This window comes from Equus przewalskii, chromosome 28 (assembly GCF_037783145.1).
Source record: "Equus przewalskii isolate Varuska chromosome 28, EquPr2, whole genome shotgun sequence".
Lineage (NCBI taxonomy): Eukaryota > Metazoa > Chordata > Mammalia > Perissodactyla > Equidae > Equus > Equus przewalskii.
The window spans coordinates 23,286,030-23,311,896 of NC_091858.1; the positions used below are offsets into that span (position 1 = coordinate 23,286,030).

A 25,867-nucleotide genomic window follows, 5' to 3' on the forward strand; every position below is an offset into this window, starting at 1 on the left:
AGCTATAGAAATTAAAAACAAAACAAACAAACAAATCCCTGGATATAAATATTTTATCAATTCCCTTTTATTTTTATAATTTGTCTCCACTTTAATTTGAGAGGTTTTTTAGATGTACCACTGGAAAACGGATTACTGCCAACTTGACTTTCTGTGCTCAGTGCCAGTGGGCCTGGTAACTGGCAGGCATGGTTTTACCTCTGATTTAAGAATGATTAGTTCTACTTTGGAACTAAATACAGTTCAGTTGGAGTTCAAAAAGAATTAAGAGTCTTGTGGCTATGTAGGCGTCAAACAATTTCCCTTTGTTAACTGTAGCCCCGATCTAAAGAAGAAAGTGGCCACTCTGAGAGCATGTACTTTTGGGGGAAAACGATCTTATTTTCTTCACATTTTTAAGAGAGTATCTTGCATGATAGATAGGAAGTATGAACACTAATTTTTACGAGAAATTCCATTTCACAGAGAAGTCCTAACACACGAGGTGAAAGAGATCACCCAAGGCATTTAAAATAAGAAAAATAAGGGAAAAAAATTCAAAAGATCATTCTCGAAGCATTCACTATTCAACAGACGTTATGTGACCTTGCCTGACTTTGTTCATCCATGCTTCTGTCATTCACTTTTCATTGGCACGAAGTAAGCTTTTTCTATGAGTTAAGCACTGTACTATACGAACCAAACAGAAGTCCTTGCCCTCACAAAGCTTATACTCTCAAAGTCTATTTATACTTTGTGTATGAGGCTGAATTGCCCAACATATGAATATATGAGCCTGTACAAACAAAACACATGATCATACGAAATGTGGAAAAGCTTTTTCTTAAACATTCACTGAATTCATAAATGCATGTCCTAAATGTTATTCTTACGTGGGTGGTGAATTTATGCATACTATTGGATGATAATAAAATGTGGCACTGGCAAAAGTATACTCATTCTAATTTAAACAGATGTAGTTTTAAAGTTGTATGGAAAATTAGCGTACTTTTCAGAATTAGTACTTAGAAAAACCTTTAAAGTTGTTCAGGAAAAATGCCGTTTTAATAAGCATCATTACAAGACACACATTGCTATGCTCTTAAAAGCACATTGATATCTTTTATGACTTTTCCCCAATATTCATGGTTTTCAACTCAACGTTCAAATTTTTCAGGGGACAGACATTATGGAATATTTATAACCAAGTGCCCAAATCAGCTCTTCTTCCCATTTATGTGACGTGGAAAAGGAAAGCAATTTCAATGATACAGAGTTAGTGCTGAGTTACGAAAGTGGCTCATCTCAGGGAAATGTAAGCAGGGAATCTTGAGTGGTGCCCTAAATTAATAAAGTCAGTTGTTAAGTGATAAATGTATTTTAGAGTACTTATCTGTGAAATGAGAGATACTCTCTACCAGCCCAAGGGACTACTGTAAGAATAAGAAGGGAACATTCTTGATGTTAAAATGTTAAAACGTCTTTTACATGAAGAGACCATCCGGAAGTGCGACTGGCTATGCAAATAAATGGAGTCAAATATGAGTGCCTAGATTTCTTGGCTCTTTGGAGGTAGAAACAATTGCAATGTTAGAGTCATTCAGCTACTCAGGTATCTTGTAATAATTCCTGAAGTTTAGAGTCCTTATCGATTTGGGCAAAGCCATTAGCACGTATCCAACAGATGAAATGACCAAGATACGCTTACTTTACTTGTAGAGCCATAGTGATTATCATGTAAGTGAGAATAGGGCCTGTTTTAGTTTAAATGCATCTTTGTGTGTGAGTGTGGACACTAATCGGCAGGTGTTAATAGACTGATTTACTTATTTCATTGTTTTCGTGTTTTATATCTTACCCCAATGCTTGTTCCTCTCAGAACAAAGTTCACAAAACCACTGAAGCATTGAGTGGAGATAAGAAATAAGACCCCAAATCTACCTCCTTGTAGACGGTGAAACGAGAGCCATTTCATCAGCTTAGAAATGAGCAAGGACCATTCATCAACGTTTCCATCACAGTAGGTAGACTGTTTCTCGTTGAAACAGAAATGGCAAACACAGCCCCCGAGGAACTGCTCACTCTGATCTGGAAACAGTGCAAGACTTTATATGTATTTATATGCAAGTTATACATAACTTGCTTCCAAACCTACTACGTTAGTTCCAAATGTACTGAGACAGTGAGAGGATGATCGAGAAGCAAAAATAGTAGCCAAGTTACGTAACCATTCATTACCTTGTATGTTTTCAAGAATTCTTTAATACTTCCAAAGGAGTTTCATGAAATAGGACATTAAAAATCAAGAAGATTTAAATGTTATGGTGTCCCTCTTAAGTGATTCTGTTGTAAGAAACTAACGTATTCTGAAAGCACCACGCAAATTTATCATTTTAAAAATAAAAATAGAGATGAGTTTGTAGAATAAAGTTATTCTTCTATTTGATAAATTATATGATTTATTATATAATAAATTATTTATAAATGTATCTTATGTAAGTAATATATACTATATGCTTAATATGATATATTTATATAATTTAATATTTATAAATTATAATTATAAATGCAACTTATAACTGATTTGATAAATTATATTTTGACAAATAACAAAATAATGATGACTTTATTTTGAATAATTTCTGCATGAAACTTGAAGGCTCCGAGTGTTCTTGTATTTAATTCAAATCCGGATAAGATGAGCTACGGTGAATGGAAGGAGCGGTCCACGGAGATGGTTAGGAGCAAAAGAAAGGCAGTACCATTTCCTTTGAATAGTGAAAGTACCTAACGATCATGTCAAAGCAGCAAAGAGTAAGCTTTAAAAATGGAACTTAAGAGGGGTACCGGCCTGGTGGCGCAGTGGTTAAGTGTGCATGTTTGGCTTTGGAGGCCTGGGGTTCGCCAGTTCTGATCCCAGGTGCAGACATGGCACCGCTTGGCACGCCATGCTGTGGTAGGCGTCCCACATATAAAGTAGAGGAAGGTGGGCACGGATGTTAGCTCAGGGCCAATCTTCCTCAAAAAAAAAAAAAGGAATGTAAGCTGATTTTTGAAGAATAAAAAAATAGAGCAATATTATGTTAACTGGAAGAATAAAATCATCAGAACAAAGGCACGTAACCTGGTCTAGATTTGTAAGCCAAACACCCCAAAGAATAATTGGCGCCTGCAGCCTGGGTGTGCCCTGAAACCCGGGAATCAGGTATTCATCCGCTCGTGTTCTTCAGTCTGCAGGTAGTGGTGTTTGTTACTACCTGAAATTTCTGACACCTTTGTGGTTACCCAAAATAGAATGTGGCACCCAAGTCCAGTTTGGAGTCTCAACGATGTGTTCAAATGTGCGCAAGTCTTTTAAAAAGAGGCCAAGTGGATAGATCTTAATCAGCAACACGAAAACAGAGTTCGGGTTACAGAATGGTCAAGCTGCTGCAATTTATAGCTCAGGTTTGGCCGCAAGTGATGGGCACCGTTTGTTAAGACCTTTCCAGTTCTTTCTTCTTTTGCCCAACGTTGTATACGCAAATCTAAAGGCGGCCTGAATTTAGTCCTCTTTATCTGTCTTTGCAGGTAAGATTCATTCCAGGGCATAATTGTAAGACTTGCCGAGTAAATGTACCCAAATATAATGCTATAAAATGAACTCAGCTGCAGGTTTCTGTTTTTTAGGAGAGTTTTACTAAGCAAGCCCTGCATGAATAAAAATAATTTCTCACTGAGAATTCTCTCATTTTTGGAGCCATTTTTCTAATTATCGTAAACAGCGTTATTCTCCTTAGATAATTGATCAATTCCAGCATCTTTATTTCACTCGAGTGTCTGGCTATGCCTCAATTAAAATGTCCCTAGTATTGAACTTACAAGCTCCAATTTTTGCTTATTTCTCTTTAGGATATAGTCTGTTAATTTCTTTCCCCCACTGAATGCCTTCTCACTAAAATTATCGGGAATCTCATCTTTTCTCGTGTTCGTGTCTATTTTCTTTTCTCTCTAAGAACCTTTTTGTTGAAGTTGAAGCAATCACTTGATACTTAAATGAGTCTACTATTGTGGGTGGCATTAACCTCTAATTTAGTTCATCAGGGCTTTGAATAACAAGTCTCTCTCAAAGCTGCTCCCAGCAAAAGAAAATAGCAGTTGGTGCTGTTGTAGCCGTGGTGTTCGTGGTACAGACTGACAGGACCCAGTGGGAATTCTCACTCCATCTCCTGCCTAGAATATGCTGTCAATGTTGTTTATGTCCTTTCACCCCCACTGGGACAGTGTTTCTCAGATCCTGGTCCTAGTAAGCTTTTCCTATAAAGTGATCCCCTGCACCCTAACTTTCAAAATGTAAAGGGGATGATTCGGTAGGTTTTGTAATGTTCCTTCCAGCTATGATTCAAGGTTAAATGAAAGGTAAGAAATATGGGGAGCCAAAATTGGTGCTGCAAGTTTCCAGGTTATTCCATATCTGAGGAGTGTTGTAGACAGGGACCTAGGGTAGGACAAATACATAAAGCCTGCCTCTTTAGGATCAGTGTCACTGGATTAAGGCATAAAACCTCAGGAGTCCCCAAGGTGGAGACACTCCCCCAATGCAGGAAAGAGAGAATGTGGGAGGGGCAGAGAGGAATCAGAAGATCTGAGCATTATATAAAAGCTCCTGTGATTAAAGAAGAAATCAGACGAAGCTCACAGAAATCATGGACCTAGGTCATTACCATCTGTCTACAAAGGAAGTAAATATAAGTGATATATAGAAATAGCCACATTTGAAGGTGCCATTTATAATCCCCTCAGGTAGCATAGTGATCACTGTGACCACCTTTCTCTCAGCTTGTCCTTCCCTTCTAAAGACATCGTGTGAGGAAAATGCTGTCTTGGATTTACTTTTTACTTAAATCTGCTCCCCAGAACATCAGTTCAATTTGTCAATGCCTGTTTCCCTCAGTTATTTTCACTGAAACAAGTCAAGCCTTCTGTGCGCTTTCGTTGTTTACTTTTCCATTCAGGGTAACCATGTCTTGCTTCGTTCAATACATCTTCATTCAGTACCTTCTAATGACCAGACCCTATGCTAAGAGCTGGTTCTGCTTATGTTTTTAAAGGGTTTCCTGTCCTCAAGGAGCCTACAGTCTAGTAAGAAAAAGGTAGACAGCAACAATGATATATTAAAACCTCTTCTGCAGCAGGCGCTAGACTGACTTACTGGTTTTCACCCAGCCTCTCATTTAAGCCTCGCAAAAGGCTCCCAAAAAGGTAGGTGGTGCTGTCTGCATTTTATCCATAAGAAAACCAAGCCTCAGACAGGTTGAGGAACTTGCCCAAAGAGGCCAAATTTGCCACTGGGGAAGCTCAACCTTGAGGTCAGCTCTGCCTGACTCCGAAGTCTTGTTCCTTTTCTCCTGCAATGTAATCCTCGCTACAATAGAAAGATACTTCAATTATCATTCATTGTCATTGTAGTCAGTGGATATAAATTAGTGTGTGTTTGTAACAAAGATGGATAGGATTATAACTCTGCCCCTCCCACCTGCCAAGGAAATGGTAGACTCTTACAGGGACTTACAAAGCCAATTCTTCTCTCCTTCTTCCGGGTTATTCCTTTTAATGCTAATATCTTTTCTCTTCAACATTCTTCTACTCACCAAATCAGATGATGATAATGTTGTTGCTTTGAAGAGGCTGTTATGTCAACCATAGACAAAGTCGTTAGCAAAGAAGGGAATTTTCTTTTTAGGGGGCGGATTTTCTTAATCCAGTTGTTTGACAAGTCCATGAATGCTTGTTTAAAATTAAAATTTTTAAAACCCCATAAAAGTCTGAATGTGAGCTATCTGAAGTAAATTATAAGGAAATTAAATTCAGTATCTAGGTGTGTCCAATCCATTCCATTTTCCCCACCACCAAAGTAAAAGTACATATATTTGTGAAGATCAATTAAAATATTTGCAAAGAATTTTTTTCTACCTGATTTTTAAAAATTACTGATTACTCTGTGCCAGGTGTGGTTTTCCACACATTATCTTCTTCAATCCTCTTGATGATGCTCTTAGGTAGTTAATGATATCCCCACTTTTGAGATGAGGGAACTGAGACTCAGAGATCATGCCCAAATCAAGGAACTAATAAAGGACAGAACCAGAAATTTAAGGACTATTTACTCTCAAAGCCCATGCTTTTAACTACGTGTTGTGCATCGAGACAGTGATGATAACGACAGCAACAACCGACACTTATGAGTGCCTATTGTGTAGCAGGCATTGTTTTAAGAGTTTTGCATATATTAATTCACCTAGTCCTTACAGCAGTCATATAAGTCAAACACTGCTGTGATTCTTATTTTTTTAATAAGAGAACTGAAACGAAAGGAGATTCAAGTAGCCACCCTGGTGCAAGCAGTGTAAAGTCAAATTTGACGGTGGCAGAGCTTCCAGCAATTTGTTCTCAATCATTATGCTCTTGGCAAATATGGACAGAAAAACAAAATATTTATTCATGACTGCCTGTTGTAAAATGGAATGTATGACAATTTATGTTCATTTCTTCAATTTATGGTACTTCATCAGAAACCGTGAGACAAGAAAGCATAAAATAACTTCCACATTGTATCTTTAGTTTTATTGAAAACTGGAGAATTATTGGCTTCTCATCCAACATACCTTCACCTCCATTATGACTGAGAGCATTCACCATTTTAAGAAATCCTAAGTAGAAATCTTAAAGGTTATTTAACATTCAAAGTCAATATATTACTAGCCTTGAATATCTTTCAAACTCATTTTTTCTGTCACAAGGACAAATTCCATCATCCAATTTAGGTTTTAAAAGCTCAGTAAGCTACATCGAAGTGACCCTGTTCAAAGTTTTCTGAACAATGCTCTGGCAGTGTACACCAAGAACAGGATAAACAGCGAGTTCCTGCCTTGTATTTCCTGTAGATTATTACTATGTTCTTATTTCTGTTGATATCACTCATCACTACATGTTAGTTTTAGGGAAAAAACCAACTACTTTACTGTATTTAGAGTCAAAAATATGGAAATGAGGCAGCTCCTAGAGCTTCAAACATTTTGCCTCTGTTTTTTGTGGCAATTTTCATTCCACGAGGAGATGATAATGGGCCTGAAACTGGATGTCACAACTGCTGTGAAGGCTGCTCGTTGATGTGTAGAAGTTCTTTCAAAACTTCTGAAACTATTTTTTACTTGATATCTCAATGGCAGGGCTAAGAGTCTACCACTGTCTTTCAGCCAGCCTCTGTAACGAAGTTGTCTTTAGATAATTGTGTCAGGTATGTTTCCAGCTTCCAGGAACAGATTACCTCAATGCGGCCATTTAACCAGGTGAGAGGTTGGTTTGCTTCAAACCGCAAGAAGCCCCGGGTGGGTTCAACTTCGTCATTCTACCCTTAGCATGTGCCTTCCAGAATGGCATCTGCATTTCCATTAGCTAAGAGGAGCAGTGCAAGGTTAAAGGGCAAAGTGTGAAGAAGCCTTCTTCTCAGGAGGTTCTCTGTTCTTGTGTATGCGAAGCATTCGACAAGGTGTCCTGCCTAGGGCTTATTGGCCAGAAATAACTGCAAGGAATCTGGAAAGGTAAGTTTTTAACTAGGTATATTATCAGGATTCTGTAGTAAGGAAGAAAGCAAAATTGGGTCCTCAATAGGTAGAAAGCAGCACGTGCCACAACTGTGATATATAACTTATTTTAAAGAGTAAGGAGTATGGGGCTAGCCCAGTGGCATAGCGGTTAGTAGGCTCTGCTTCAGTAGCCCAGGGTTTGTGGGTTTGGATCCTGGGCGCGGATGTACACACTGCTCATCAAGCCTTGCTGTGGTGGCGTCCTGCATACAAAATCGAGGAAGACTGGCACAGATGTTAACTGAGGGACAATCTTCCTCAAACAAAAAGAAGAAGATTGGCAACAGGTGTTTTCTTAGGGCCAATCTTCCTCACCAAAAAAAGAAGAAGAAAAGTAATGAGTTTAGAAATAGTGACTTGATTGTAAAATAAAATGTATTCGAGAGAAACTTCAGTCAAAAATGATCCTTAAAGAAATTCTTGCTGAGAAAAGGAAGGCATTTTCTAGAAGGTAAAAATGTGAGCGTTTCCTTTGATTCAGAGGTCCATTCTCCATCCCACTGTGTGAACACAAAATGTCTATCACTACAGGCACGATCAACTCTCTCATGCCTTCCGCTGGAGACCAGTCCAGTTCTGCCTCAGTCTGAGAGTCTAAACTAAGATTTTTCCCCTTTTTTTGTAAAATTGAGATATCATTACTCATTTCTTGACATTTATAACCTGCCTCTCCCATACCTTCTTATTTCTTGTATTTCCTATTCTGAATAGGACTATTGTTGCTGTTGTTAGTAGGTTGACCTTGCTGGTAAGAGTATTCTTTCCCAAGCTTTTCTATATCTGGCATACATAAAAGTGAGAATATTTGTAGGCACACTGAAATGAACCAGTGAGCTTGCTGATGCCTGGAGGTGACTGGTCTGGGAGCTCCAGCCGCCTCAGGCCTCACCTGGCTACCTGACAACTGAAGGGATCAATGTTGTAGCAATATCTGTAACCCACACCAGTAGGTCGCACAAAGAGACAGGAAGGTCTGTACTAGAGGGCAGCTAACACAGAAAATATTACTATGTGCAATCTCTGAAGGGTCCCATTTCCAACCTGCATTCATTTAGGAAGAAGTTTTTGTTATGCGCTCCCTATAATGAATCTATAGTCCCTTCTAACTCGTGAATGCTGCTCAGCACTTCCTTATTGTTCTTTACTCATCCTTCGTCTCTGTAAGTTTCAAGGACATTTTTCCAACATTCTGGGTATTATTTATGTGTGTGACTATCCTCGCAAGATTAATTTTTGTGGTCACAGTAATGATGGAAATGTGCCATAGATGCCTGGGTTAATTAATTCATCTTTTGAATGCCTCAGAAAAGATATTTTTCATGCTGTGCCTTGGTGATTTCAAAGTGTTTTACAAATTTATAAATTTATAAAAAGCATGTACAAACTAGGACACCTTCAGACATTCTTAGCTATTACAAGCATCCTTCTGCCCATGGTAGCAGAGAACATTACACAGCCTCTTCCAAGACAACATGGCAAAGACGGGCCCCCGGCCTCGGCCTCCTGCTCTGTAGCCCAGGCCCCATAAAGCTCTCCTTTCCTCTCCTGTTGCGATCACATGCCCCTTTGCCAGAGAACAAGGTTGCAAATCTCCCAGCTACTTGTCAGTGACTAGTAATTCGTTTATAACTAATGCACAATATGGACACAAGAAAGGGTTTCATGCCACAGGAGTGATGATGGCCTGACCAAGTAGCGTTATTGGTGTGACACTCAAGCCTGTCTGTCTGTCTGCTCATAAACTATGGTATAAACTATGAGATGTGGCCTGTAGAGAGCCAGGTGGCGTAACTGTCTCGCAATACAGACAAATATGTAATTCTCTAAATAACCCTAGTCAGAAGAAATTTTTATCAGGGACCTCAACTGAGTGATTAATACACCCTAATAGAGTGTTACGTGATTCTGAAAAAGATCCAGAAATATACTATATGAGTGCAGGTAACTTGATTTATTTCAAACCCATTTAAAAAACAAATTATTAAGATAACAGAATAACTATATCCTGAGGGGACGACATGTAGCATCTGCCTCTGATGACAGCTGTTAAACTGACTATGTAACTACAAGGCAGTAGTTTCAGAGAATTTTCTTGGTTGGAAATGGCTGCTTAATTAGAATACATCATTTTTTGCTTTTTACTGCATAAGATACTTTTTATTTCATAAGTTCTGATAAATATATTACAAAAATGGCATCGTGTGTTGCTTACTACGCCTTCTGTGGAATTATTTAATTCCTTATTTATTCAACAAGTACATATGGAGCAGTTACTTGGTGTCAGGCACAAATGTAGTACGTGTGTGGGGAAAGCAAGAGAAGGGAAATGGGAGCTTCTAGACTAATGGAGGAGAAATACATTAATTGGTCATTCAAATAAATACAACTGAGTTTGACATTCAAGGGAATGAGGAATGTGATTCTTTAAGAGTGAAGAACAAAAAATTTGAATCAGGGAAGCTCTTCCTGCGGAAAGGACACTTCAGCTGAGGGCTGGAGGAGGCCTGGCATTACCTGCTGAGCAGGGAAGGCGTTACAGCGAGAGGGAACAGCGCCCACAAAGGCCCTGAATGTGGCCCATTCCAGGAACTGAAAGAAGACCAGAGAAGCTGGAAGAAATGGAGCTGGAAGGAGGGAAGGGAGGGGTGGGTGGAGACGTGAGAAGATACCAGATTGAGCTTTAAATAGGCCACTTTAAGAAGGCTTATCTTAAAGATTTTTATACCATATTTAGCAACTGTTGCATATGCTCAATTCCAATGGAATATAAATATCAAGAAAAGCTAAGTCATGGTTATATAAAACAGCAGAGACACTTCTTAAATACATATGGGATTCAGACAGTACATTTAAAAACAGTCAAGTTTTCACTAGAAAAGTGAGCTTTAACAAAGGTTTTAAGAAGTTATTTCTATATAATCTCTTGCATTTGATAATAGTTCTTCAACTGTTCATTAAGATTTTCCCCTTATCTGGTAAACTCTAGTCCTAGATTGTGTAACGGCACATATGATGGCAAATCACCTCCTAAAATACATTTGCTTCATATCAGTAACCAGGTAGTAGAAATAATTGGGCATGTGGTTTGACGACTTTCGAATAACTACACATTTAGATGTAGATTATGGGGAGTGGGGTTTGCCAAATGCAATTCATACAAACCCAAGCAAAAGTGGAGATGTTAGAGTTGGGAAGGGGTTTATAGCCCAAGCCCTCTGCCTCCATCTCAGGGCACAAGTGTAGAGGGCTTGCCTAATTGGTCAGCTCTTGGGCTTGGGTTTCTCCACTCAGTGCGTTTATTCGCTGGTCAACACTCAGCGTTCTGAGCCTCCTGTCAATGGCCTGGCTGACACCAAGTACGTGCATGATGCTCCCAAGCGTCATCATTTTTGTTGCGTATGCTTTACTTTGTTTCATGCGGTTGAAGCAGACAGGCATAAAAGATGTTATGACACTTAATCTAACCTTCCTTTTTCATCCAACATGCCTGACTTCAGGGGTCCACCCCTTCCTTTAATCAGCAGGATCTGCTTTCTATAGTCTCTATACTATGAGAATCTGACTGTCTTTTCAATCCACCTTTGAAACTCATGCCAGTGTTTCAGACAGTCTCGCTGCCTCCCCCCCCCGCCCCCCCCAAGCACTAAAGTATTTGACTGGGAGAATGACACATTGTTCTCCTGGAATATTAGACAATGCTACTAAACTGACATGGGCCAGGGAAGCCTTCAAACATTTATAGTACAACTCACTTTTCAAAGGACTTCAGGGGGAAAAAATGTCACCTAGAAAACAATATCCATGGGAAAACTTCATTCACTTCCTTCCTACCGGGATCCTCTCAAACAGTAGGAAGTGATGAGGAATCAATTGGGAATTCCGAGTTCTCTTGGGAAAAAAATTTAAACAACTCCCAAAGAGGCCCTCAAAATGCATGTATTCACGAAACCACACACATAAACGTCCCTGGAAATCATCATGGTATCTGAAAAAAATGACTAAATTTGGCCATATAAGGAAACTTGCACAGTTATTTTAGTACATTTTAGTTATTTAACCAACAATAGCATTTACAGAGTGCCAGGGTTTTCTACATTCTTTTCAAATAGCAGCTATTTTAATCCTCACAACAACTCAATAAGATAGGTCTTATTATAGAAGAGGAAACTGAGGCACAGGAAGGTGAAGTAACTGGCCCAACGCTACACAAAAGTGGCAGGACCAGGATTCAAACCCAGACACACTGCCTCCAGACGCTTAAGCATTGCGCATTTTTTAAAGTTTTCTGAAACAACCAACCTATCAAGTGAGAAGTGAAACCTCAAGTGGCCTCTGCGTAAAGAATTGGGAATTTTAAATATTACCAATGTGAGCCCGCATTCTCTCTTATAGTGGGGATTTTATTTTTATGAAGCCCTCTGGAACACACAATTATCTGGTGCCACTTGAAAAAATGAGGAGTCATTCGGCAAACTGGTGAGATCGTTGAAAATAGTGTGCTCACTTATTTAAGGGTGGGACAGAGGTGCTCTGAAGAATAACAGAAGGCCTGTCTACTCCAAAATACCAATCTTTCTTGTGGGTTCTAACAATTGGAGAGCTGTGTGAGTTAAGAAGCTCCTCTCCTGAGTTATAAACACCCTCTATGATGGTTTGGTCTGTGTCAACTCTGCCTTCGCATACATTGTTTTAGTTCAACCAATACTTAGCTGAGAACTGTCTCAATTTTTATGTGTGCTATGGAGGGAGAGAAGGAAATGTACAAGTAAACCAACTTTCAACACTTCCATCCATTTTTTTCCCGTCTTCATCTCTGAAAGATTATTCCCACTCGAGCCTCCGAAACCAATCCTGTTCTTACGGAGAGTTTAAGAACCTCAGTTAACATGGCGGCTGGTCCCACTCGTGACTTGCACCAGGGTTCTTGTAACTAGGTCTTTATCTTATTTTTCGGAGCCTGGATCTCTGCCCAGATGTTTGCCTAGTGTTCTAGTTCCTCCAAGACCAAGGCTGTGCTCTGCCTTATTCAGTGTTCCCTTGAACTCCAAACCTCACACAGCTGGGGACCTCTGTCAGACCTGCAAAAGCACAGAATGCCTCAGGCCAGAGTCCTCTTGCTGGCTGTAACACTCACCCAACCCCTTTGCTGTGTGGTTTCCAACATCTGTTCAGGTCTTGTCCTCTCAGCACCTGACAATCCCCAAGTGTCTGCTCCTCACTGGGAGGAACGTGTCTGGTTTCTGGATCCTGGCCCCTCTGCATCTCATCTGATGGGCCGCACAGCTGATCAAACTCTCAGTGCTTGCTTTTACATTAGAATCACCTGTGGAGATCTTTAGATATGCAGATGCTTGGGTTTCATCCAGATTAAATAAAGCAAACTCTGTAGAGTTGGGTGCAGGGTACAGGTATTTAAAAAAATTTTCCAGGTAAGTGTCATATGTACCCAGGGATGAGAGACACTACTCTCTACCAGTTTCTCTGAAATTTCAGGGATGTTGTTAAAATGTACTTGCTGGTTCAGTAGGTAAGGGTAGGCCTGAGAGTTTGCATTTCTAACAAGATCCCAAGTGATGACTTTGATATTGGTCCATGGACCACTATTTAGGCAGCAAGGTTCAAGACCAGTGGTCCTCAAAGTGTGGTCCCGAATCACCTGCAGACTTGTTAGAGATGCAAAATTTCAGGCCTCTCTCAAGACCTACTAAATCAGAAACTGGAGGTGGAACCCAGCAATCTGTGTTTTGACAAGCCTTCCAGGTGACTCTGCTGCTCCCTAGTTTGAGAACCATTGGCCTAGATGGCACTGCCCAACATAAATAGACTGCAAGCCACCTATGTCATTTAAAATTTTCTAGTTATCACATCTTAAAAAGTAAAAAGAAACAGGTAAAATTAATTTTAACAAAGTATCTTATTTAACCCAATATGTCTGAAATATTATCATTTCAACATATATCAGCATAAAAAAATTAAGGTGATAGTTTACATTCTTTTTGTCATGCTAAGTATTCAAAGTCCAGTGTGCATTTTGCATTTATATGACATCTCAGTTCTGACCAACCGTATGTTAAGTGCTCAATAGCCACCTGTATCCACCATATTGGACAGCCAAGCTCCAGACTGAGAGTGGTGATAACATCATCAACCTTTACTGAATGCTTGCTATGTATCAGGCATTACTTTGTTAAGCATTTTATGCGCATTATTTATATAAGCCTTATCACAACTCTGTGGTTTGGTACTATTGCCATCCCTATTTTATATAAAGGATGGGTTATGCCAAAGCTCTATTTAATGTTTCACCAATATAAGAAGCCCACTCTAAGTTTTTTCCAATTATTTTAAATCAATCTATTTGTAAAAACAGAAAAGAGAGAAAAAATATAAATAAAATCATTAACATTAGTACAATTGCTAAGACATCAATAGCTTATCAAAGTCATAGTAGTTGAGTAAGTAGAGAAGTCCAAATTCACGATCCTCTAAGCTGGTAAAATGTGCCTAAAGTCCAACTTGCGCTCCTCTGTGACATCAAATTTGTGGAAAGGTGCTTATTGACAGGCTGTCGGGAGAGTCGCGGGATCCATGGGGAACAGCATGGTGAGTCACGTGGCAGGACAGCCTTCATCCGAAATGGAAGCATCCAGCAAGCCACCACCTGTTCATTCAAGTGCAGATTTGGACATAAAATGACTCATAAATAGTTAAATTGGGCTTTTCTCAGTATTAATGTGGAAAGAAGGCAGTTTGGCATTTAAAAATAATGGTTGACTTAGTAGTCAGTTAATCTTTATTTCTTTAACTTCCATAGTTTCTCACGGAAGGCCAATTTTTAAATGTATTTTCCTTGTCATTATAAACTACTATAAGGGGGGAACAAGTAAAAACATTTAAAAAATTTCTCTCTGAGGCTAGTCTCTCAGTTTTTTGCCAGAATTACCATTTATCATTTTAACCAAGTAAATACTCTGTTTTAAACAGACAGGTATTTGAGACATATTAAAATATGACCATTTAAAATAAGTGAAGAGAAAAATGCATTTTTCTACAGAAATTTTTTTTAGACCCTGCTGCATGCTCTTTTAAATAAGGTTAACCTCATTTTTAAATTTTGATGGAATATTTCAAACTTAAGTTGTAGTTCATTTTTTTAATTTAAATATCAGCATAGTTTTAATATAAGTGTATTGCACCGAAAGATTTCGCATTTTGCTATAGGCCTTGAAATAGCAGTCACGTAACCTTTTTTATTTTCACATCATGCATAATCCTCAGTATTTCCTACAATCAGTTTCAGTGGCTTTCTTTAATTGCAAAGAAAGAGTTTGATTTGATCTGAGCCTCTAGCAACCAACCTTTGTCATATTAACTATAAAAGATACCAAGGGAGTTTTATACTGGACTAAGATCAGAGAATCTTCTTTCACCTCCTTTACCTCTCAGAAGTGCCTTCTGACTCCTGAAGCATTCCCTTTGTTATGGGGAGTAGGGAGTTGAAAGAATTTGGGGATTTCATCTACAGAGAATAAAGGCTTTGACAAAAATACTTCTGATTCCTTGATAGGAAATAACTCATTTTCCTTCTTAGGGGCGTTGTAAAAGGCATGATGAGGCAATGGAAGCCAGGAGCTGGTCTGATGACGCATAGTATCCTCCTCAGTCATAGTCGAAAGATCTCCATGTCTGGTTGCTATGGTTTGAATAGACTTCATCATGTGAAGAAGAAGCTGTAAAAGTTTGTGAAAATTCTCTTTCTTCTTTACTCTTGCTGCATTTGTGTGGTGTAAACCTTTCGAGGCAAGGAAGCTGTTTATTTTGCTCACTGTTGTATTCTCAGAGTGCGGCGTATTGCAGGCTCAGAAGCACCTGCCACAGAAATATTTGCTGAATGAATGAATGAATGAATACAACTTTTAGATCTTATTTCTATAATTCTAGGAACAGAGCGAAAGCTCAAAGTTTGGTGGTCATTGTTGGGGAGCCAATCTGAATTATTTCTTCCTGGGCCTTTGGAGGGGAAGCAGGGAATCCACGTCTGTCTGCATCATGTCACTGAATGGTCCCCAGTCTCTGCCAACAGATAAGAAATGTCAACAGCTTAACCCAGTAGCTTTCAAAAATAGCATAGTTGATGAAACTGGAAATTTGGGTGCCTGCTAGAAATAAACCATTTGTCTTCAGTCTTGAGAAGGATAGGCTGACAACAGATATGCCTCCCAGAGAGGTCTAAAGGATTTCTTAAGACTCACATAAGGGAGCAGGTAAATAACAGAAGAAAAGTCTTCCCTGTCAATAAGGCATACACAGGACATCTTATTTTCAGAGATTCAGGTAAATCATTTGGAAAAGTTGAGGAGTATGGCAAGGTACTATGTTTCTTTAAGATTCCAGTCAAGTTTTGTTTTGTTTTGTTTTCAAAAGTGCTGGCAGTTTTCCTCCAAATTTAAATGAATATTTGCACAGTGAACCAAGTTGTTGTGGGTTTCCTGGTTTGTGCCCCCCCCCCCGCCCCCCCCCCCCCCAGCCCGGGGGGTGTGGCGTTTCAGGCACAGCTTTTTCATCCTTCGCAGACTACTCCGGCTGCTGTTAATGCTGAAAATAGCTCAAATGCTGGCGGAACGGTAGCACCACCCAGCAGCTGCGAGTCTTTCCCCCTCTTATTTGCCTTCTCTCCTGCCTTTTTTTCCTTCAGACACTTGGATTGGACTTAATCTTAAACCTCTGGAGTTCAAGACCTTTTAAAAAACGGCTAAATAAACAATCTCTTGATGTAAAAGGCCAGTGACTCCTACTTCCTCTCTTCAGAGCAACTGTTGAACCCAGCTGCCTGTAGGTAAGATTTTTATTCTGGAATTATTTTATTGGCTTGTGATATGTTTGTGACTAACGTTTTTTAAAATAACTTATGTCTAGTGAAAGTAAGTGGGGGCTGCGGATGATTTCCAGGTAAATGCAGTGTTCCAGAATACAGCAGGAGCATCTGTGCATTTTCGTGACTGTAATTTAAACTTTTGCTTGAAGCTCTCTGTTGACCCGCAGTACAGACTTGCCTGGGACCGAGCGGCATCAGAACTCTAATTAAGCCTGATTGCCAGAGCAAGGAGAGGGCCTTTCAGACATCATAATTGTGTTGTTTAGACTGCTTACTTATTTTTAACTTTCTAAGGGCATTTAGAAAAAAAAAAGGAAAAAGATGCAACCACCTGAGTAAAGAAAATATATTAGTTTTAAGGACAAGGAGATAGCTCTATTTTATTTTCTTCTTTCATCCCTCTTTTGTTCATTGCTAGTGTGGAATTAGAACAAGTTGTGGTTCGTTTTGCTTTTGGTATGTTCCCAGCACAATTCGGTGACTCGGTTTTGCGAATTCCTCACCTAGCTGAACGTCTCTGCCAGCAGGTTTCTCTAATGTGACAATATAATATTTCGGATCATTTTCTGGGCTTCTCCTCTCCCTTTCCTCATGCTCGTGCTTGACATCTTACACAGTACTTTGATCTGTGGACTTGAACTTCAAACACAGCATTTACTTTGATTGTGGGTATTTACTGTGCTCAGTAAAAGTCTTCTTTTTGGTTTAATGCTTTTATATCACTTCCTTTAAGTAATCTATTGGATTTTGGTTTTCCTTACTGATGTGTCTTGGGTTTTACTAGTACAGGGACCCCCAACTGAAAGGGAAAGACTGTTTTATGGCAAGTTTCTCTCACCCTTGTGGACTTTATGACTATGCTCTACTCCCCTCCAAGCAGATGTCTAAAAGCAAGCAGCAAATGACAGCGCACAGAACGAGTCTGTGCAACCCCTGCCTTGTACCCTGCAGCCTCAAAATTACCATGTGCCTTGGGGCCTAACTGTTGCTTTTTTAACACGGACACTGAAATCCTTGGAATTTAAAGATTCTTCTTTCCAAAGAAGTTTATTCGTATCACAGACCACACATCAAAAGAAAACATGCCTTTTAAACACACAGTGATCGTCTGTGTAACGAAAAAAAAAAGAAAAGGAAAAGAAGAAAAAATTAGAAAAAGAAAGAGAAGAAAAATGTTTAAAAGGACAAGCAAAACGCTCTGTAGCCAAAAGTCTGTTATGCCAGTGAAACTTCTGCTGAATGAGGGCTAAGGAATGAAAAAAATGTATTTCCTAAAATAGGCAAAGTGTAGCACTTTCTAGCCATTGAGTCAACCTTTCAATGCTCTCTTTCTTTTGGAGAAAACGCACGTGTATGTTACATTTATTTGTTACCCTTTTCTTCTCTACCCCAAGCAAGACGGGATTTTCAGAGTCCCCAGCCGGATACTGAGTTTGATTAATCCAGACAAACAACCCCTCCATGTTCTCTTGAAGGTTAGGAGTGGAATGAGCCTAATTCTCTCGGGAGACGGTTTACGTCGCAAAGACTGTGGCTCCTCAGAGCTGACACAGTCTGTTCCCTGTACTCTGCACCTTGTTAAGAAGGAAGGAAGCAAGTGGCTGTGGGACAAGTTTTCAGGAGAGTAGAGCCCTGGAGAGTACTGTGGGAGAGGTGTCTCCAGATTAGACGCAGAGGCCGTATGATCTCTAGAATTTGGATTAAGAGCAGGAAAACCTAGAGACGTTCAGTCTAATTTTTTATTTCCGAAAGCTAGGGACATTTAATTGATACTCTTCCCCCTTAAGTCTGTATTATAAAGAGCATATTACTTATCACATTTCTGTGATGCGTGTATAGTCAAAATTTTAAATCCTCCAGTTATTTCGAGCATGTACTTGCCTGCCTTTGGGGGTCTAGAATATTCTCCCGCTTCGTACTAGGAGACTTGGATTTGGCATTGCTGAGTTCAAATGTCATGTTAAAGATGATTCAAGTTCATCGGGGAATCCAATGGCCCCGGGATGAAATGGGTTTGGAAGATGACAGACGGCCATTCCATTCTTGGGCAAGCCATTTATTCTTGTTTTGTTGTTTTTTTCGTTTCTTTGTTTCTCTTCACCCTTTAACTTTCCTCTGAAACTTTGGTTTGTTTGAATGTGAAACTCAAGGTGAAACCTAGCCAGAGCCAGAAGTTTCACACAGGTTCCACATGAAAGAAGTATTCTACCCAGCCTTGCTCGAAACTTGGCCCATGTTTTGCCAAAAGATTCATGAATGTCAGTGAGCCTGGCCTTGAAACATGATCCAAAGACAGGTGACTTCTGGCGACTTTGGGGCTTTATTGTGTAAGTATAGAATCTGTCAAACAAGGACATCCCTTATTTTCATATCTTCCACTGTAATTTCATGTGTACACACTTTTTTTCCAATCAACTCCCATTCGTCCTATGATATTTAAAGCCAGGTTCACCCCTAATATGAATTTTTATAGCTGTGGTATTTAAGCACTGGCAAATACAAGTCTGCATTTGAAATTCCAACGCCGTCTGAACCACAGTGGTGTGAACATGTTGGTATAATTCAGCCGAAGGAAGGAAGTCCCAGGAGAGCCACGGAATGTCTTTCTTTGCTTAAATATACCTCTGTGCTCTTGAGGAACAAACAGTAACATTTTGTCCAGGTCTGTCCGCTTGACAGTATGTCTTTTGTTTGCTCTCCAAAGGTGGTGTCAAATATATTGGTGGAAAAATAATAAACTTCGAGATATTTTTTTTTCCCTGCTCAGCTGATACACTCCTAGGGAACATTGTAAGCATTGGAAGTTCAGGACTCTTACTTGTAATGTAGTGTACACTGAGAATAAAGAAGTACTCAGCAGTCAGTTTCCTTCAGAAAAGCTTGGTGACCTAGAGCTGATATGTATGTTAACAGTCAAATGGGGCCGGGTTGTCAAGTAGTGTGTGTGTATGTGTTGAGGAGGGGTAGGGCAGATTGAGAGGAAGAAATTTATAAACTTTGTTCAGCAAATATGTCATATCTAAAATAAAAATAATCAAGCCCAGGATCTGAAAACATTCCTTTCTTTTGTTGATCAAGTAAATTTGTGTTGGCTGAACACTGGATTTTTTCTGGTATTATTTTTCTCATTAAAGACATCAAGAATTACACTCAGATCGTTAGGATTCCAGAAATGGTAAACAATCTCCAAGGAAAATAGGACCAATTGGGAGACCCACATAGTTGTAGATGAACTTGCATGAACCAATCTCAGAAAGATCTTCATGGTTCTATGGCCATTATAGATGCTAAGCCACCCAGGAAACTAAGGTTTAATGTGTCACTTTATTCGTGGGAAGGTTTCTGAACTCATTCGGAGAATTTTCGTGAGAATGAATTTGTGACCTCGCTAAAAATTTAGTCAGACTAAATTTAGTGAGATTTATAGATAGGTATTCATTATAAAATTAAATTGCCATCAAATTTCATTTTGAAAATTTTATAACTGTATTTTTATTTAACAAAATAGGCTTTTTATTAAAGAAACAATTTGCTTTTTAAGAGGTGACTGGCAGAATGACCGTAATTGATCCCGTACTGAGTAAAGCATTTGAAAAGCTAACAATAACAAAACTTGGGGTCTTATATGTAGGCACTGCGTTTTAATACTGACTTCACTCTTCATAGTGTAGCACTTATCAGCATATCTGATTTGTTTTTTTTGAGGAAAATTAGCCCTAAGCTAACATCTGTTGCCAATCCTCCTCTTTTTGCTGAGGAAGATTGGCCCTGAATGAACATCTGTGCCTGTGTTCCTCTATTTTATGTGTGAGACGCCTGCCACAGCATGGCTTGAGGAGTGGTGCATAGGTCTGTGCCCAGGATCTGAACCGGTGAACCCCAGGCCACCGAAATGGAGTGCGCGAACTTAACCGCTCTGGCACCAGGTTGGCCCCTCAGCATATCTGCTTTTGATATCCCAAAACTGACACAGTAGGGCAGAAACAGGAAGATGCTCAAATGGAGATGCTAGAGAAAACAATTCAGACCATCCCACAAGGAGATTCTCACTGAAAACATCAAGGTATAAAGAGTTCAATATTTTGAAAACAATCATCATCCATAATAAAACAGGGAAAGAGAAAGAGTAAAAATACCAGGTTGAAAATAACACCAAGTTTGTGCATATGCAAATGTTTCTTTAAATCATAAAAGGATCTTCTTTCAAGAATGACCTCATTAGTCACTTAAGAATGCAAAAATCAGTCACTTAAAAATCTTCTCTTGTGCTTAACTTACTATCAGAAAAATGGAGTCCACATAATGCTTATCCATTCCTCAAGGATATATTTTTATAGCCTAAATTTAGATATGTATTGCATTTGCTTTCTTAAAAAAATAAAATTAGTATTAGTCAGATCAGCCCATGATGACATGAAACAGGATCCATCCCCTGACAAATCAAAGAGGACCGTTTACCTGGAGGAAATGAAACAATCACTTCCAGGAAAGTCATCATTCTCTGACTAAATTTTTATTTGTTTTTGGATACTTTAATTTTCTCTGAAATAAGAAGTACTATTTAAAAGATGCTTTAATAATGACAATGCCAAAACACCCCACGGATCTTAAAGCCTTCTTCTCTCACCTATCCAAGACGGACTCCAAAAGATGTGAGCAGCTCTTGTAGGTTCAAATGCAGAGACTGCTGTCAGAAGGTAACTCAGGTCTCCTTAATGCCACTCTCATTCCTGGGCTGTATCCTGGGGCATCATGGAGTAGGAGACCCTAGGGACCCTCTAAATCCCTCCTGTAACCATGGAGACATGCAGCTCACTTGACCTTGAGTTAGAATGGAAAAGAGAAGAAGAAACTCCTCTGTCCTCAGTGCTTGGGCTGAGGGCCTCCCTGAGTCTCTTGGTCCAACTATTTATTTTTCCTTTTTTCATGACATTATCCCTCTTTTCTGTTATTTCCACTTCTCTTTTTCCTGGAGAAACCAAGTTCTTCCCTGCAAATTTCCCCATTCTTGAGTTATTGAGGAAGGAAAACTTCCCAAGGTAGCTAGCTCTGGGGGCTGCAAGATTCATACAATTACAAAGCTAGCCCATGGCCCCCTGAGTTAGAAGAGCATTGGCATGTGTCACAGGTAGCGTTGTGTTTAATAACTGTTGGACAGTTCATACCAGAATAAAAATAAAATGGACATGAGGACAACCCTTCAGGTCAAAACAAAATATCCGTTTTTTTAACCAAACTTTGTATTTTAGAACAAATTTAAATTTACAGAAAAATTGTGAAGCTGGGACCAGAGTTCCCATGTACCCCACACCAAACTTCCCCTATTATTAACATCTGACATTAATATAGTAACTTTGTTACAATTGATGGACCAACATTGATACGTTATTAACTAAAGTGATACTTTATTCATATCTCCTTACTTGTTGCCTAATGCCCTTCTTCCATTCCAGGATCCTATCCAGAATACTGTATTACATTTAGTCATCATGTTTTCTTAGTTTCCTCTTAGCTCTGACATTTCTCAGACTTTCCTTGTTTCCAAGGGCCTTGGCAGTTTTGAGGAGTCCTGGTCAGGTATTTTGTAGAACGTCTTTCTGTTGGAATTTGTCCGGTGTTTGTTTCATAATCACACTGGAGTTATGGGTTTCGGGGAGGAAGACCACAGAGGTGAAGTGCCATTCTCATCACGTCATATCAAGGGTACATACTATCAACATGAGGTGTCACTGCTGATGTTGACCTTGATCTCCTGGCTGAGGGCGAACCTGCAGGTTTCTCCACTGTATAGTTTCTTTCTCCCTTTTCCATACTGTATTCTTCAAAAGGAAGTACTTTTGTGCAGCCCATGCTTAAGGAGTAGGGCATTACGCTTCTCCTTCTGGTGGAGCATCTACATAAATTATTTGGAATTCTTCTGCATAGGAGATTTGTCTAGTCTCCCCAATTTATTTAATTCAATCATTTATTTATATCAGTATGGACGCATGGATATTTATTTTATGCTTTGGATTATAATCCCATACTACTTTACTTATTTTGTTCCTCAAGTTGTTCCAGCTTTGGCCACTGGTAGCTCTTTCACTTGGCTCCCACATCCCTTTGACATAGTCCCATCATTGTGAGGGGCGTTTTCCTGGTACTACAAGCTGCTCCAGGATCATTTTATATATTTCCTGTCCCAAGCCTAGAATCAGCCATTTATTCAAGGAGCCTTGATTCCTTTTATTGAAGAATGGTATTAGAAAACAAGACCAGGGCATCTATTTTAATTTGGGGAAATAACCTTATCAGCCACTTATCTTTTCTCTTGAAGAAAATTTTCTTTTTGGTTATGGATTTTCAGTCTGTAGCTGGTAATACCTTGATATAGTATATACAGATAACCCTTTCTTAATTTTTCAGAATAACAGGCCACATGGGGCCTTGCATACTCCCCTTTCCATCATTTTGAAAGAAATTCAATTAAATATGAATAAATCTGGTTTTTATTGTTTGTTTTGGTGTGAGATTGAAAGTCTTAGATATGGTCTTCAGAAGTCTTAAATGCAGACTTAAAAGGTAGAAATCAGTTGTTTCTTCCTGAATAGATGTAAGGACATCTTGCATTATTTAAAATATAATCAATCTGGGACTGGCCAGTGGCATAGTCATTGGGTTCGTGTGCTCCACTTCGGCGGCCTGGGGTTCACAGTCTTGGACCTACACACTGCACATTGAACCATGCTGTGGTGGCATCCCACATACAAAAAAAAAAAATAGAGGAAGATTGGCACAGATATTAGCTCAGGGCCAATCTTCCTCAACAACAACAACAAAAGATCAATCAAAACCATTAAATTAATATGGAATTCTGTTACCAAGCCTTCCATTTACTATGTGCAAAGAACTGGGCCATATGCAGCCTAACAGTCTGGTGGGAGAGTCAGACAACACACCCAGATAATAACACTCATCAGAAGAAGATGAGCAATGTAGAGATCCACAGCGCTATCAAGCATGGAGCTGGGGTTGGGAGTCAGGCGTCTATAGTACTAGAGGGAAAAACTGTATTTGAATTGGGACTCTGGATCAGATAAGAGGGCATTCAGATAGAAGAGAGTGATTGTGAATAAAGACTCAGAGGAGAGAAAACTCATTACTCAGAGAATATCTAGAAATCCAGTGTAGCAAAACCTTAAGTCTGATGAGAGTGCTCCTGGAAAGGTGTGTTGGGTTGGCATTCATTTACTGAGGAGAAAATCCTCACGATTCGGTCCGTATGTTAGTATTATTGCTGGCCAATGTTCAAGATGATTAGAGAGATGAAGCACTGGGCAGCTCCTATTGAGTGGATGCAACTGAGAAGAAGGGGACAAAGATGGGAGCAGCAGAAATAAGAAGAGGAAGCCAGCTGGTGCAGAGAGTGAGGCATCAGGAATGTTCAGTACTGCCCTCTTCAACCAGACTTTCTCCTAGAAACTAAAACTCTACCTGCAAAATAACTGCACCTGTAATTTTATTTAATACTCAATATTATCAGACATAATAGATTGTATTTTTATTGTTTCACCAAATGCATAGCTATTTCATGTTCAATAACTACTTTGGTTTCTTTGGTCATCTATTTTAATGTAGCGTGGCATTACTATCAATATGGGGTTGGTCATGGAAATATTATTTCCCCCATGTACAGGTGAGGACACTGACACCCAGATAAACTGCTGTGCCATCCGTTTTATATCCCTAGTAAATAGCAAAGTGTAGATTGGCTTTTTTTTTTTTTCAAAGATTTTATTTCTCCTTTTTCTCCCCAAAGCCCCCTGGTACATAGTTGTATATTTTTAGTTGTGGGTCCTTCTAGTTGTGGCGTGTGGGACGCCGCCTCAGCATGGCCTGATGAGCAGTGCCACGTCCACGCCTGGGATCTGAACCAGTGAAACCCTGGGCCACCAAAGTGGAGCGCGCAAACTTAACCGCTCGGCCATGGGGCCGGCCCCTCGCTTTCATGTCAAGATCTTTCAAAATGTACCATTCCACCCAGTTATTAAATACAAAGATATAAAATGGGTTAGAAATAATAACCAAAGGATAATGAGATAATGATTGGTCCAAGCAATGGAGGAAATATTTTCGAATCATAACAAGTTTTGACTTTCTATATTTCACTGAGAGAACAACAAGCAAAAGAGGGTTGAGGATTACAGAGAGAGACACAAATGTGCCAATGGTAGCAGGAACTGAAAGTTATGATGAGGCTCCTGGAAACAGACACAAGACAGCAAAAAGAATCAGGTTAGTAAGTTGCCACAGTTTAAATACAATAATGTTACTATGTAAAGTTGATAGAATATTATGAAAGGTCAATTCAATATCAGAAAGGATAGCATAGAAGTGTCAATCTTTTGTTCTAAAGATAAATTTGGGCTTGAAAAAAGAAATTGAATGTAGTTTAACGGAAAAACACATGTACAGCATGTGTTTTTAGAACATTGTATTTTGGTTACTTTGACGCGTTGCACATCCTGGTCCAAGTACAACTTCAAATTGGTTTAATTCTAGTGGAGCCTTTGCTCTTGACATGCATTCAGCTCAGTGGTACTTCTCTCGTTCAATTTTGCAAACCTAAGAAATTTGGTTGGTTTCAAATTTAGCTCCAAGTAGTGTTCAGAAGTTTTCTGTTTGTTTGAACTGACCAATTAAATATTTTAAAACTATGCAATGCTCAACTTTTAGAACAAATTCTTAATGTTAAAAACACGCAAGAATGTTGGAAAAGTTATATGTGGGTACATTTATGTGGATTTAATCAACATATAACCAAATATAGTTAGCAAATATAGTTTTGATCTACAGATCAAAAATATTTTCTATTCCATGTTTATCTTTTTTACTATGAAAGTATTCACTTTTTAAAAAATTGTTATTATAGTGAGGCTAAAGACCATGGCTAAGAATGGAAAACTACCCAGAAACAAATATGGCTATCTAAATGTGCAGTTAGATTAGAAACCACATTCTTGTGGTTCCAGCAAGCCAAGTCTTGGAAGGTATGGCCTGGCATCTGGTTGACCTTCGTGTGCACGTCTTTGAATAGACGAGATGAGCCTGTACTGAAGAATTCAGTAGGTTGAGTGTTGGAGATAAACAAGGAAATTTTGTGCTAATTCAAGAAAGAGTATTAAATGTCAAGCTAAGAGATCCAGGACTCATTCTGAAGTGGAAAATGGTCATTGTCCCTGACTATATGGGGCAGTAAAATGCTAACTTTTCAGAGAAGTAAATAGCTTACAGAATACGACCTCTTAGTGGTGGAGTTTAAATAAGAAATCAAATGGTTTACTATAAAAATTGTTTTATAGTTTAAAATATAAATTGTTTTATATTTTTATTTAACTTATTTAATTAA

The 25,867-nt window shown here is 39.1% G+C and overlaps 1 protein-coding gene across 44 annotated transcripts in view; it reads left to right on the forward strand.

Moving 5' to 3' along the window:
* The window catches only part of SORBS2 (sorbin and SH3 domain containing 2), a 332,515-nt gene that overhangs the window by 140,267 nt on the left and 166,381 nt on the right, over positions 1-25,867 (forward strand). For 35 of the 44 annotated variants that reach the window (XM_070599028.1, XM_070599033.1, XM_070598998.1 and 32 more), the window contains exon 2: positions 16,300-16,440. The gene's annotated coding sequence lies outside the window, so the exon portion shown is untranslated. Of the gene's footprint in view, positions 1-16,155; positions 16,441-25,867 lie in introns of those variants that run through there. The other 9 variants (XM_070599014.1, XM_070599022.1, XM_070599020.1 and 6 more) reach the window with 5 other exon arrangements.